The following is a 12,800-nucleotide window of genomic DNA, read 5'->3' on the forward strand; positions in this document are numbered from 1 at the left end:
TTCCAAAAACAGACCACAATTCCATTGAGACCATTTTCAGGAAATTACATAATCTAATTTTCCTGCTGGAATTCAACTGTACAAAATGAGGAAAGCTTCACTCTCACTCCTACCTTTTTTGTTTTTTGAAAAAAACAACTAAAAGCATATAGGACAGTTATAAAACTTCTGTTTAACTGTAGAAGGTATAGCAAGCTAAATGTTGTTCACTCAAACATATATGGCTAACTTAACTTTTAGTGTGTGTATATATATATATATATATATATATATATATATATATATATATATATATATATATATATATATATATATATCCTCACCTAAAGGATTATTAGGAAAACCGTACTAATACTGTGTTTGACTCTCTTTCGCCTTCAGAACTGCCTTAATTCTACATAGCATTGATTCAACAAGGTGCTGAAAGCATTCTTTAGAAATGTTGGTCCATATTGATAGGATAGCATCTTGCAGTTGATGGACATTTGTGGGATGCACATCCAGGGCACGAAGCTCCCGTTCCACCACATCCCAAAGATGCTCTATTGGGTTGAGAGACTGTGGGGGCCATTGTTGTCACGTCACAGACAAGGGAAAAGGGTGCGAGGACTCAAGTGCAGAAAATGATATATTTATTTATAACAAAAAAATAAACATAAACAGAAAACAAAACCCACGAGGGGGCAAAATACATAATCAAAAACCATGAACTGAAGACATACCACACAGGGAACCGGGAGACGATGACGAGACATATACAAGGATCCAACACAGACTGACAAACACAAGGAGCATATAAGGGGAAGAAATCAAGAGGGAACAGGTGGGGCAAATTAACCAATAATCAGATAACAAGAAGGGCAGGGTTGACAGTAGACCGGAGACATGACAAAACCCACATGTGCACACAAGACAGGACAGGCATGTGACATTACCCCCTCCTTAAGGAGCGGCTACCAGACGCTCCACTAGGGACGGGAGGGACAGACCAGGGCGGGACGGGAGGGACAGACCAGGGGGGCACGGGAGGGACAGACCAAGGGGGCACGGGAGGGACAGACCAAGGGGGCACGGGAGGGACAGACCAGGGGGGCACGGGAGGGACAGACCAGGGGGGCACGGGAGGGACAGACCAGGGCGGGACAGGGGAAACAAACAAGGAAGGAACAGACAAGGGAGGGGTCAACAAGGGAAACATGGGGAAAACAAAAAGTTCAGGAGGCCATGGTGACACACAAAGTTCGAATGGCCAGGACAGCCCGCCGAGGTCGGGAGGCCCACCGAGTTCAGGCGGCCCACAGAGTTCAGGCGGCCAGGGCGGCGTGGTGAGAGCAGGACTCCAGGGAGGAGCGGTGAGAGCAGGACGCCTCAGCGGCGCGGTGAGAGCAGGACGCCTCAGCGGCGCGGTGAGAGCAGGACGCCTCAGCGGCGCGGTGAGAGCAGGACGCCTCAGCGGCGCGGTGAGAGCAGGACGCCTCAGCGGCGCGGTGAGAGCAGGACGCCTCAGCGGCGCGGTGAGAGCAGGACGCCTCAGCGGCGCGGTGAGAGCAGGTCGCCTCAGCGGCGCGGTGAGAGCAGGTCGCCTCAGCGGCGCGGTGAGAGCAGGACGCCTCAGCGGCGCGGTGAGAGCAGGACGCCTCAGCGGCGCGGTGAGAGCAGGACGCCTCAGCGGCGCGGTGAGAGCAGGACGCCTCAGCGGCGCTCGGAAAGCAGGACGCCTCAGCGGCGCTCGGAGAGCAGGACGCCTCAGCGGCGCTCGGAGAGCAGGACGCCTCAGCGGCGCTCGGAGAGCAGGACGCCTCAGCGGACGCTCGGAGAGCAGGACGCCTCAGCGGCGCTCGGAGAGCAGGACGCCTCAGCGGCGCTCGGAGAGCAGGACGCCTCAGCGGCGCACGGAGAGCAGGACGCCTCAGCGGCGCACGGAGAGCAGGACGCCTCAGCGGCGCACGGAGAGCAGGACGCCTCAGCGGCGCTCGGAGAGCAGGACGCCTCAGCGGACGCTCGGAGAGCAGGACGCCTCAGCGGACGCTCGGAGAGCAGGACGCCTCAGCGGCGCTCGGAGAGCAGGACGCCTCAGCGGCGCTCGGAGAGCAGGACGCCTCAGCGGACGCTCGGAGAGCAGGACGCCTCAGCGGCGCACGGAGAGCAGGACGCCTCAGCGGCGCACGGAGAGCAGGACGCCTCAGCGGCGCACGGAGAGCAGGACGCCTCAGCGGCGCACGGAGAGCCTCGGGGAAACTTCTCCAGTCCAGCAGTATCCACCTGCACTGGGACAACCGGAACACGATCCACCGGCACTGGGACAACCGGAACCAAATCCACCGGCACTGGGATCACCGGAACACGATCCACCGGCACAGGGACCACCGGACCACGATCCGCCGGCACAGGGACCACCTGCACACGATCCGCCGGCACAGGGACCACCGGAACACGATCCACCGGCACAGGGACCACCGGAACACGATCCGCCGGCACAGGGACCACCGGAACACGATCCACCGGCACAGGGACCACCGGCACACGATCCACCGGCACAGGGACCACCGGAACATGATCCACCGGAACTGGGACCACCGGAGTGGTGGATGACACCCTGTGCTTCTCCCAAGCATGCAGGACTGCTACCACAAACCCTCCCATTACGGCCCTCCAGGCCATGTCTGGACTCGGTATTCCCGGACTCGGGACCCCCGGAACTGGCACCGAGGGAGAACTTCTCTGCTGAGTCCTCATTGTATGGTTGGATCCTTCTGTCACGTCACAGACAAGGGAAAAGGGTGCGAGGACTCAAGTGCAGAAAATGATATATTTATTTATAACAAAAAAATAAACATAAACAGAAAACAAAACCCACGAGGGGGCAAAATACATAATCAAAAACCATGAACTGAAGACATACCACACAGGGAACCGGGAGACGATGACGAGACATATACAAGGATCCAACACAGACTGACAAACACAAGGAGCATATAAGGGGAAGAAATCAAGAGGGAACAGGTGGGGCAAATTAACCAATAATCAGATAACAAGAAGGGCAGGGTTGACAGTAGACCGGAGACATGACAAAACCCACATGTGCACACAAGACAGGACAGGCATGTGACAATTGTAGTACAGTGAACTCATTGTCATTTTCAAGAAACCAATTTGAAATGATTCGAGCTTTGTGACATGGTGCATTGTCCTGCTGGAAGCAGCCATCAGAGGATGGGCGCATGGTGGTCATAAAGGGATGGACATGGTCAGAAATAATGCTCAGGTAGGCCATGGCATTTAAGCGATGCCCAATTGGCCCCACACTATGGATGCCCAATTGGCCCCACACTAAGGGGCCTAAAGTGTGCCAAGAAATCATCCCCCACACCATTACACCACCACCAGCAGCCTGCACAGTAGTAACAAGGCATGATGGATCCATGTTCTTATTCTGTTTACGCCAAATTCTGACTCTTAACATCTGATTGTCTCAACAGAAATCGAGACTCAGACCAGGCAACATTTTTGTAGACTTCAACTATAATTGCATTAATGAGAAATTGAACAGGTGTTCCTAATAATCCTTTAGGTGAGTGTGGATTATCTCTACTACTCACACAGGATGTCACTTAATATAATTTCACAATACATATCCCAAATTACAGCTGTTTCTTCAGGCTCTGTAAAAACAAAACAAATGTAAAAAGCGAGCCATTCAGAAACGCTCTTCGTCTGTCAAACATTTTGCTTGCTTTCGGTGTGCTGACACTGGTAATTTCTGATAGGTTTTCCTCGAAGATATACGTTTTCAACTTAAAAGTGGGAGATATATCTGCTAGAGGTGAATTTTGTTGATGTTGATGAGTACACCAGCATAGTTGTCCACCAATCCAAGCAGAAAGTGGATGTAGCCTACATGCTCACTCAAAGCTGTCAAGAACAGTTGATTTCAAGTCTCCCGCTAGATGGCACCACTGTCTCATAGGGGTCAGGAAAGGCATCTTTTTTATTGGCATTTGCATTCTGTGGCAGGTGCTTTGCATCAAATTAGTCAGTATTTTCATCTAAACACACACACTCATGACTTGGGCTGCACCAGAATGCAAACATTTTCCTAGTAGGAGAAAAACAGTATGTGACAAAATAAGTAGCCTAGGCAAAAAAAAATACCTTCAGCGATATTTTGAAATGTGCATATACTCTGGACACTTTCCCATGAGCCAATAGGAGAGAGGATTTGTGATGGCAGTGAAACGACTGATGCTGGTGGTTCACATGATAATGACATGGCGAACGTAATGCCTGGATTACATTAGCACACACACACACACACACACACACACACACACACACACACACACACACACACACAATCAATCAATCAATCAACTTTATTTATATAGCGCTTTTACAATGACAATTGTTTAAAAGCAGTTTCACAGTGTTAAACAGGACAATATTGCAACAAAATTTTATTTGGCTGTACAGTCATTCTGGAGAAAACGGTAATGTTATCAGCTTATATTAATTTATCATATAGCGACAATGTTGGCAGATCAGTATTATAGTTTATAGAATTAAATAAGACCTAATTAATTATTTTTATTTGGATATTTAGTTAAATAACTTAGATCATAATTTTTGTGTCCCCAAAGGAGCAAGTCAAGCCAAAGGCGACAGTGGCAAAGAACCAAAACTCCATTAAGGCATGATGGAGAAAAATAAACCTTGGGAGAAACCAGACTCAGTCGGGGTGCCAGGGTTTTTCCTCTGGCCTATTAACAAACTGTATGATTATAATTCTGGCAACCTTACAGGTCAGAAATCATATTAGATCAGAATATTCAACATTTCTGGGTATCACGCAAGAGATGGGTTTATTGATGGCGCGTCGATTAGACAAGAATATTAATATTTGAAAGATCGGAGTTGTAGCACAGGAGACGGGTTTATTGAGGATGATGTGCCGGTGAGGCAAATTCAGAGGAGACACTAATTGACACGGTCTCAGCAGACACTCCAGGATGCGTTGGGATAAACAGAGCCTAGGATAAACATTAGCGTAGATGCCACTCTTTGTATGATGTAACGAGTACATCAGGTGTTATGGGAGGTGTTCCCAGTTTCGGCTGACCTAGTTAATGCAGCCTAACAATCAGTCAATTGATTTAAAAATGTTCTACACTCAACTAAAGGATTATTAGGAACACCATACTAATACTGTGTTTGACCCCCTTTCGCCTTCAGAACTGCCTTAATTCTACGTGGCATTGATTCAACAAGGTGCTGAAAGCAGTCTTTAGTAATTTTGGCCCATATTGATAGGATAGCATTTTGCAGTTGATGGAGATTTGTGGGATGCACATCCAGGGCACGAAGCTCCCATTCCACCACATCCCAAAGATGCTCTATTAGGTTGAGATCTGGTGACTGTGGGGGCCATTTTAGTACAGTGAACTCATTGTCATTTTCAAGAAACCAATTTGAAATTATTCGAGCTTTGTGACATGCTGCATTATCGTGCTGGAAGTAGCCATCAGAGGATGGGTACATGGTGGTCATAAGGGGATGGACATGGTCAGAAACAATGCTCAGGTAGGCCAAGGTATTTAAACGATGGCCAATTGAAACTAAGAGACCTAAAGTATGCCAAGGAAACATCCCCCACACCATTACACCACCACCACCAGCCTTCACAGTGGTAACAAGGCATGATGGATCCATGTTCTCATTCTATTTATGGCAAATTCTGACTCTACCATCTAAATGTCTAAACAGAAATCGAGACTCATCAGACCAGGCAACATTTTTGCAGTCTTCAACGTTCCAATTTTGGTGAGCTTGTGCAAATTGTAGCCTCTTTTCCCTTTTTGTAGTGGAGACACAAATGCTTTGCTACATACCTCGGTTGTAGGCGTGTGACGGTTAGTATATAACTGTGAGACCGACGGTTATAGTTAAACACCGTCATTAGAACCCTATAACCGCCAAAACCGTGTTATTGAAATATTTTTTACAAAAAGAAAAAGATGCACTCCGGGGGGAAATTGTATCAGCTGACGAGGGAAACGGAGGTGGCGTTAGTTGTGCTTCGGAGGCTGCTACTTCTTGGCTACTGCTGGAGATGATTCGGGAGAGGTCTGTGCACCACCCCCTACCAAGAAGAGAAATCTTGGAGATCATCATCTCCTTAAACGAAGGTCTGAAATCTCTGCCCCTTTACCGATCAGAGCGAGCGCTGACGCGGAGATAACCTGCTATCTCCAAGAACAACCCGCACTGACACGGAGTTAACCCGCTATCTCCAAGAACAACCATTTGACTCTACGGCTAATCCACTAGCATGGTGGAGAGACAATGAAACGCGCTATCCGCTCTTAGCAAAATTGGCACGTATACACCAAAAATGCTTCACCATGTACACGACCTGACCGGATTATTTTTGAGTGTGCGTCTTTATATGACGTACATAGCGCGTGCCGCACTCACATGCACCAAGCTATAATGTTGGCAAGAGAGGGATAAACTTTTTAGTTTGTAAGAAGTTATGAAGATAATGTTGGCATAATGACACTGTCCCTAAACCTACACATAAGCAAACTACAACTGCGCCTGACATTATAATGTATTTTTTCTGAGATGATTATTACACTTTACAACAAATAAATAGCTTTTATAAAACCATATAAGTCCTGGTGGCTGTTGAGAGTTGCTATGGTATCCGTAAACAAATTCCAGCTGCTGGAGAGGAAGGCGTCGACATCTGATGCGGTAGACAAACTGAAAGCTGTGATGATTGCATAGTGGCACTTCATATCGATTAAGTTGATAACCTGCTGTTTAAAACATTAAGTTAACAATTAATTTTTCCATACAGGCTGTGGCCTGAGTCCTGTTTATGACTGTCAGAGTATTAATGCATTTTTTTATTCAAACTAAGTTGTCCTATAACAGATGAACAAATGTATGCAATGTTTAATAGGGAGCCAATACAGTGTTGAAAAAACTGGGCTAATATGATCATGCTCACATGATATAGAACATCCTTTTTTAGCAGCCGTGAAATAGTTACTTATTCCAAATAATTACCTACTCAAGAGAGTATGTGATTTTGGACGCAGCCATTGTCTTATTCCAGACTATATGATGAAAGCAGCTCCCTCTCTTGATTTGATAGGCCTAATACAATTACAACAAGCCCTGCAAATAGTTAACAAGATTGAATCGGTTAAATAGATTTAGTCATCTAACAATGAAGGGATTTCAAGGAAATAGGAGTTGTCAAGGACAAGGCTTTCCTATTGACCCACATGATGTTGCGGCCCGGTAAATGTTTGCTGTCTTAATAAGTAAAGTCTATTATTACACTGTCCGAAAACATGTCTTTATTTTTAAAAATAAATTATATTAAATTGAATGTGGGGGATTTTAACTTGACAAGATGATTGACAGGGCAGTTTAAACAGTGACAGGATGCACGTAACTAAGCGGTAGATCTGTCAGTTAAAGGCACAATTAAGACGAAGTAGTGTATGTCCCAAAGCTTGCCTAATATTCAAACTCAAAAGTATGTACTTTTTCTTCACTTTACATACTTTTGAGTGGCTACATTTGGGGTGAATAGGCCTAAATGATGTGATGATTATCACTTTTTGAGGACAGGCTTAGGTGGTAGCGAGTTGACTCTAAAAAGGGTTAAACAACTCCAAGTATATCATGTGCAAACTTGCAATACTTTGACTCAATCTTAAATAGTAATTTAAAACAGTGACAGGCCAGCTCCTAAAACAGAGCCAAACAAACACCATTATCATAGTGCTAACACATTCAAAAACAAAACATTTAAAAACAATCCAAAAATACATGGAACATTTCAATACATTAAAGGTGCACTATGTAGTATTTTTGCAGTAAAATATCCAAAAACCACTAGGCCAATGTTATAGATTTTGTTCAGTAGAGTACTTACAATATCCCAAATGTTTGCAACTATTTGTCAATTGTGAGAAAATTGCTATTTTAACTAAGGACCGGGACGTTTCAGCATAGTGTTTGAGCAAGTCGCCTGTCAATCGCATAATATCTGCGCGACCCTCGGTTTTATTCTGCAGAAGCACTTTTCTCTTAGCAGTGTGAACATGTCACAGCAGCACTGAGCGAACGCACAGAATAACGTCATAACATAATTTTAAACACTTAAATGTATCTAATATGATAAACTAAGCTGCTTTACCTTATAATCATGACTGGAAAAAGCGGAAGTGAGGGCGCCCGGCGACTGTGCCCCGTCCCGTCATAATAAAAGTCCCGGTACTTGCGAGCCATGTGTTTGTATAACAATCGCTCCAGCGGCCGTGCTCAGCTCCACAACACTCAGTCTTGCTCTGCTTTACACTACAGTAACGTTAATAACTGCATCCATGAACATGATTTCTGCCCGAGTCCTATTTTCCACTGGCTGTGAGGTGAAGACCACGTCCCAAGATACTGCGCTCACATTTGGCGTCATCAAACTACGCCTTTGTTTAGAATAGGTGCCCTCCAGTGGACGGAAAGTTGCATAGTGCACCTTTAAGTACAGCACAATATGACAATGCTTAGCACAACAAACAATACATCATAAACACAGTTAAACTATATCACATACCTGGCCACAGCTTTTAACAACTTTGTTCAAACCCAGGCACACAACATCACTACCGTCTGCACAAAATATTTTAATAGGTATGATTATACAAAATATCACATTTGAAAACCATTACATCAAACATATCTGATGAAAGTTTGATTTCCCTCAAAGAAAAAGAAACAGATCACAGCCAACTATCTGTCGTTGTAGATTAAGTGTATTCACCCTACCAAACAGGACTACTGTAAATACTATGGTGGTTGCAGTGCATTATTTAAACAATGTTCTGTATGTGAAATTATCTACTCTATTAATATCTGATATACTCTGTATCTCCTTCATTTAACACAGCTTATCTGGCTAAATGAAATGGGTTAGCATTGATTATACCCACTTGGTTGAAAACCACTGGGCCCCCCTAAGGCCATCATGTGACTCCTTTATCCTAGGGAGCAGATAAGCATATTTTCTTGTCTTTAAATGTAACTGTCTGTAGTCAACACACATATTCATATTGCCATTTTTTTCTTGACAATAACCAAAGGTGAGGAATAGGTTCTACAACGCTCACTAATAATACATTTATGCTGCTTCAAAGTCTGTCTAATATGATTCTTTACCTCTTCATATTGGCTTGGAGGGAGACGGCGATAATGCTGATGAACTGGGACATCATCAGTGACTGGAATCTCATGCTGTATAATTACAGTGCACACAAATCAATATTACTGAAAGCAAACACATAAGCATAATCATTAAGTAATAATTTAACCTGAGCTATCTGTTGGCTTCCCAAAAAGGGACATTCAAACTGAAAATTATAAGGAAAGGTAGATCCAGCCGTGTAACAGACTGATCTCATGAAATGCCGTATGTATGACACGCCAATGCGTATGCCATTTTGGTGTGCTATCAAGACGAATAATTGCTTTTTAGCGTGTTAATCAACGCCGTTTCATTCTATCCTCTTACACTGTCCCTGCCCTCAAAACCTACCCATCACATACACACAGCCCCTAAACCAACCAATCACAAGAAACATTCTGCATTTTTACATTTTCAAAAAAACATAATTTAGTATGTTTATAAATCCATTTAACGTTACCTTGTGGACACACAAATTCAGACACATTTTGAACGTGTAACTCAAACTCTTCCCTAAACCTACCGATTATTAAAAAAAAGGATATAACAGGCAGATACGACTGCAGGCACAATTTATTAAGAACGTACAAACATTCCAAGTGTTCCGAGGCCAAACGACTGATTTGTGTGAAGAAAATCCCCAAAAGCGATCAGAACGTCGAGTCCATCCGCCAAAGATTAATAATACATTTCAAATATTGCCGCTGGAAGAAACATCAGGTCAGGGTTGACGGCATTGGCTCTCGTGTGTCTCGTGACCGATCGCGTCATTCTAAACTTGTCATGTTTATCATTTGAATCAGAAATATTAACGAGTGTGCGTGAGTTCTGTCCACCAAGAAGATCATCATTTCAACAACTAAAACATTAAGATCAACTCTGTTCTGACATGAAGATATCGTATGACTTCAGAACACCTGGAATGCAACATGAGTTAATACTTTTATGCAGTTTTTTGGTCCGTTTTTGCAATAAATACATGTGACTGTACATTTTTTTGCCTGTTGCGTGTTTTATATAGTAGAGAGTGGGTAGGTTTAGGGTAGGATTGGAGTTAGTTACTCCAAAATCTAAAGGGCTATGTCCTATATTAGGCTATAAATATTAATAGTATATCACATGGCGTAGACATACACGCGGAGATGATGGTTCGTTTAGCCGTAAACTAGATAGCTCAAAATGCGTACAGATAACATGCCACTTGGCTATAGAATGTGCCATGTATGTTCACGTAAAGTCATGATGTCATGTTGCGCGTAACTAAAAACCAGGGCCTCTTCCGAACAGAATGAGATCTGAACTTCCCCAGGGCCTATGTTTTAAAACAAAATAGACTTTGAGCCTCCTGCTACTTCTTCAGCTACATGCAGGAGTGTCAGGTGTTTATTTGGGGGACAAGCTTATATCTAAAGCCCCAATATTTGCAATCAGAACAGCTGGGCACCTTGAAACATTACCAAACCTGGAGACACAATAAGTGTCCCAGGTAAAATACACCTCCAGGCCCTCCAAAGCAATATAATCTGAATCATAAGCACACTGAACACCTGTAGCAGGAACTAAACACATAGAACCTGCAGATACATGTGAGGGGGGCATTACTTTTGCAAAACCCTGACACAATTGAGCACATTGTTCTGCTGGTATTCTATTAAAAAGGACTCAAAAAATGAATTGCAATTTTGTATGTTCATGCCCACCAACCCTGGAACCATCCCTTTTCCTCTTCAATTTTGCTACAGGATCTGTTGGATCCTTCACCACCAGAACACCACATTGTGGCAAGACCTTATCCATAACTTTAACATTGAGTTCTAAATAACTCAAGTATGGTATAAAAAGGTAATTTGCTGTTTTTAAAGTCAGCCACCCACATTATTTTAGGGCACCTTCCCCACTCAAAATATTCCCTAAAAAAACATTCTGTTAATATATATACATAATAGTGACCATACAGCCTGTATCTATCGTAGATGGAACACATACTCATCCAATATACACATCCATTCATACATTCGTTGGCCCTGTAAGTGCATTCAATACTTTTCCCCATGAAATAGTAGAATCGTCTGAGCCCAACCGTTCTCCTCCTGTAATCTGGCTCTTAAGACCAGGGGAGATTGTTTCCCTGTTGCATATTAGCTGGGACAGCTGTCACTAGCCAGCTCAGATGATGTTGTCTGATGGCCATTGTCACTAACAGTATTGATATCTGAACAGAATATTGCAATATGTCCCACTCCCTGACATATGAAACAAAAAGGGCTTCGTGTTGAATCTAGGCTCCTGTCTTGGCTGACGCCACCCTCTCCCTTCAGAAACTAGTTGTGATACCTGTTGTTGCAATGCCCTCTAATTTCTCCTCCTGCTTCCTCATAACCTCTCTAACCTCAAGAAGAAGAGAAGCATTTTCAACAGGTGTTTGCGGTAGTGATGCCAGAACATTCAACTGCTGCATATTCTGGTGCTTAAAGCGTTACTTCAGCAATTAGCATATGGCTTTCTATCAGTAGAAACCCTGGAGTATATTCAAATGTTCGTGCCCCTCATATCCCCCTGAGACGAGAGATTTATGCATTATATTTCTGGAAAAATTACTCTGGTGACGCAAATATCGTAGATTTGCGTCATCGGTAAGATGTTTTGCCAGACGCTAAAGACTACAGCCACCAGAGGGAGCTATTTCCGCATGTTTTCAACTGCGCACATGGGGGATGGGGTCGCACTCACAGCTCAGCTCGGCTCAGGCATTCATGGGAACGGTGCGGCCGGCAGGGCAAAGTGAGTATTTTATCTTCTCGAATTATTTCCTGTGAAAGTCAATCTTCCAAAGGCATGAACTGAAAACGCACCAGACAGAACACGCGCTGAGAACTACTGTCGCGAGCGTGGATACGTTTACCTCAGCTTTCATCACGAGAGCTCACTCAGCTCATCGCGATGCGTGTAATCTGACTCCTTCGTTTTTGACACTTTCTCAGCGGCTGAATCACAATATATTGTACAGACACTGTCAGTTTTTTATTGTAGTCTCTGTTCTCTAACTGAACTGATTTTATGAAGATGAACGCGGTGATGGGAAAGTAAAAGTGATTCAGTAGTGATGGCTTTGTGAGTGGCCTCACAGGGCAGCGAAGCATTCTGGGAATTGTAGTCTTTCATCCCCATGAGACAAAAATACATTTTCTGTCTTTTCTCAGTCTAGAAAGCACCAAATTCAAAAAATAAATTTCACAAGTCTACTACATTTCAATCAATCAATCAATCAACTTTATTTATATAGCGCTTTTACAATCACGATTGTGTCAAAGCAGCTTCACAGTGTCAAACAGGGTAATATTGCGACAAAATTAGATTTGGCTGTACAGCCGTACTGGAGAAAACAGTGATGTTATCAGCTTATTTTAATTTATCATATAGCGACAATGTTGGCAGATCAGTATTATAGTTTATAGAATTAAATAAGACCTAATTCATATATTTTATTTGTATAATAAGTTGAATAACTTTAATCATATTTTTAGTGTCCCCAACTGAGCAAGCC

Source organism: Pseudorasbora parva, chromosome 17 (assembly GCF_024679245.1).
Source record: "Pseudorasbora parva isolate DD20220531a chromosome 17, ASM2467924v1, whole genome shotgun sequence".
In the NCBI taxonomy this organism is placed as follows: Eukaryota; Metazoa; Chordata; class Actinopteri; order Cypriniformes; family Gobionidae; genus Pseudorasbora; species Pseudorasbora parva.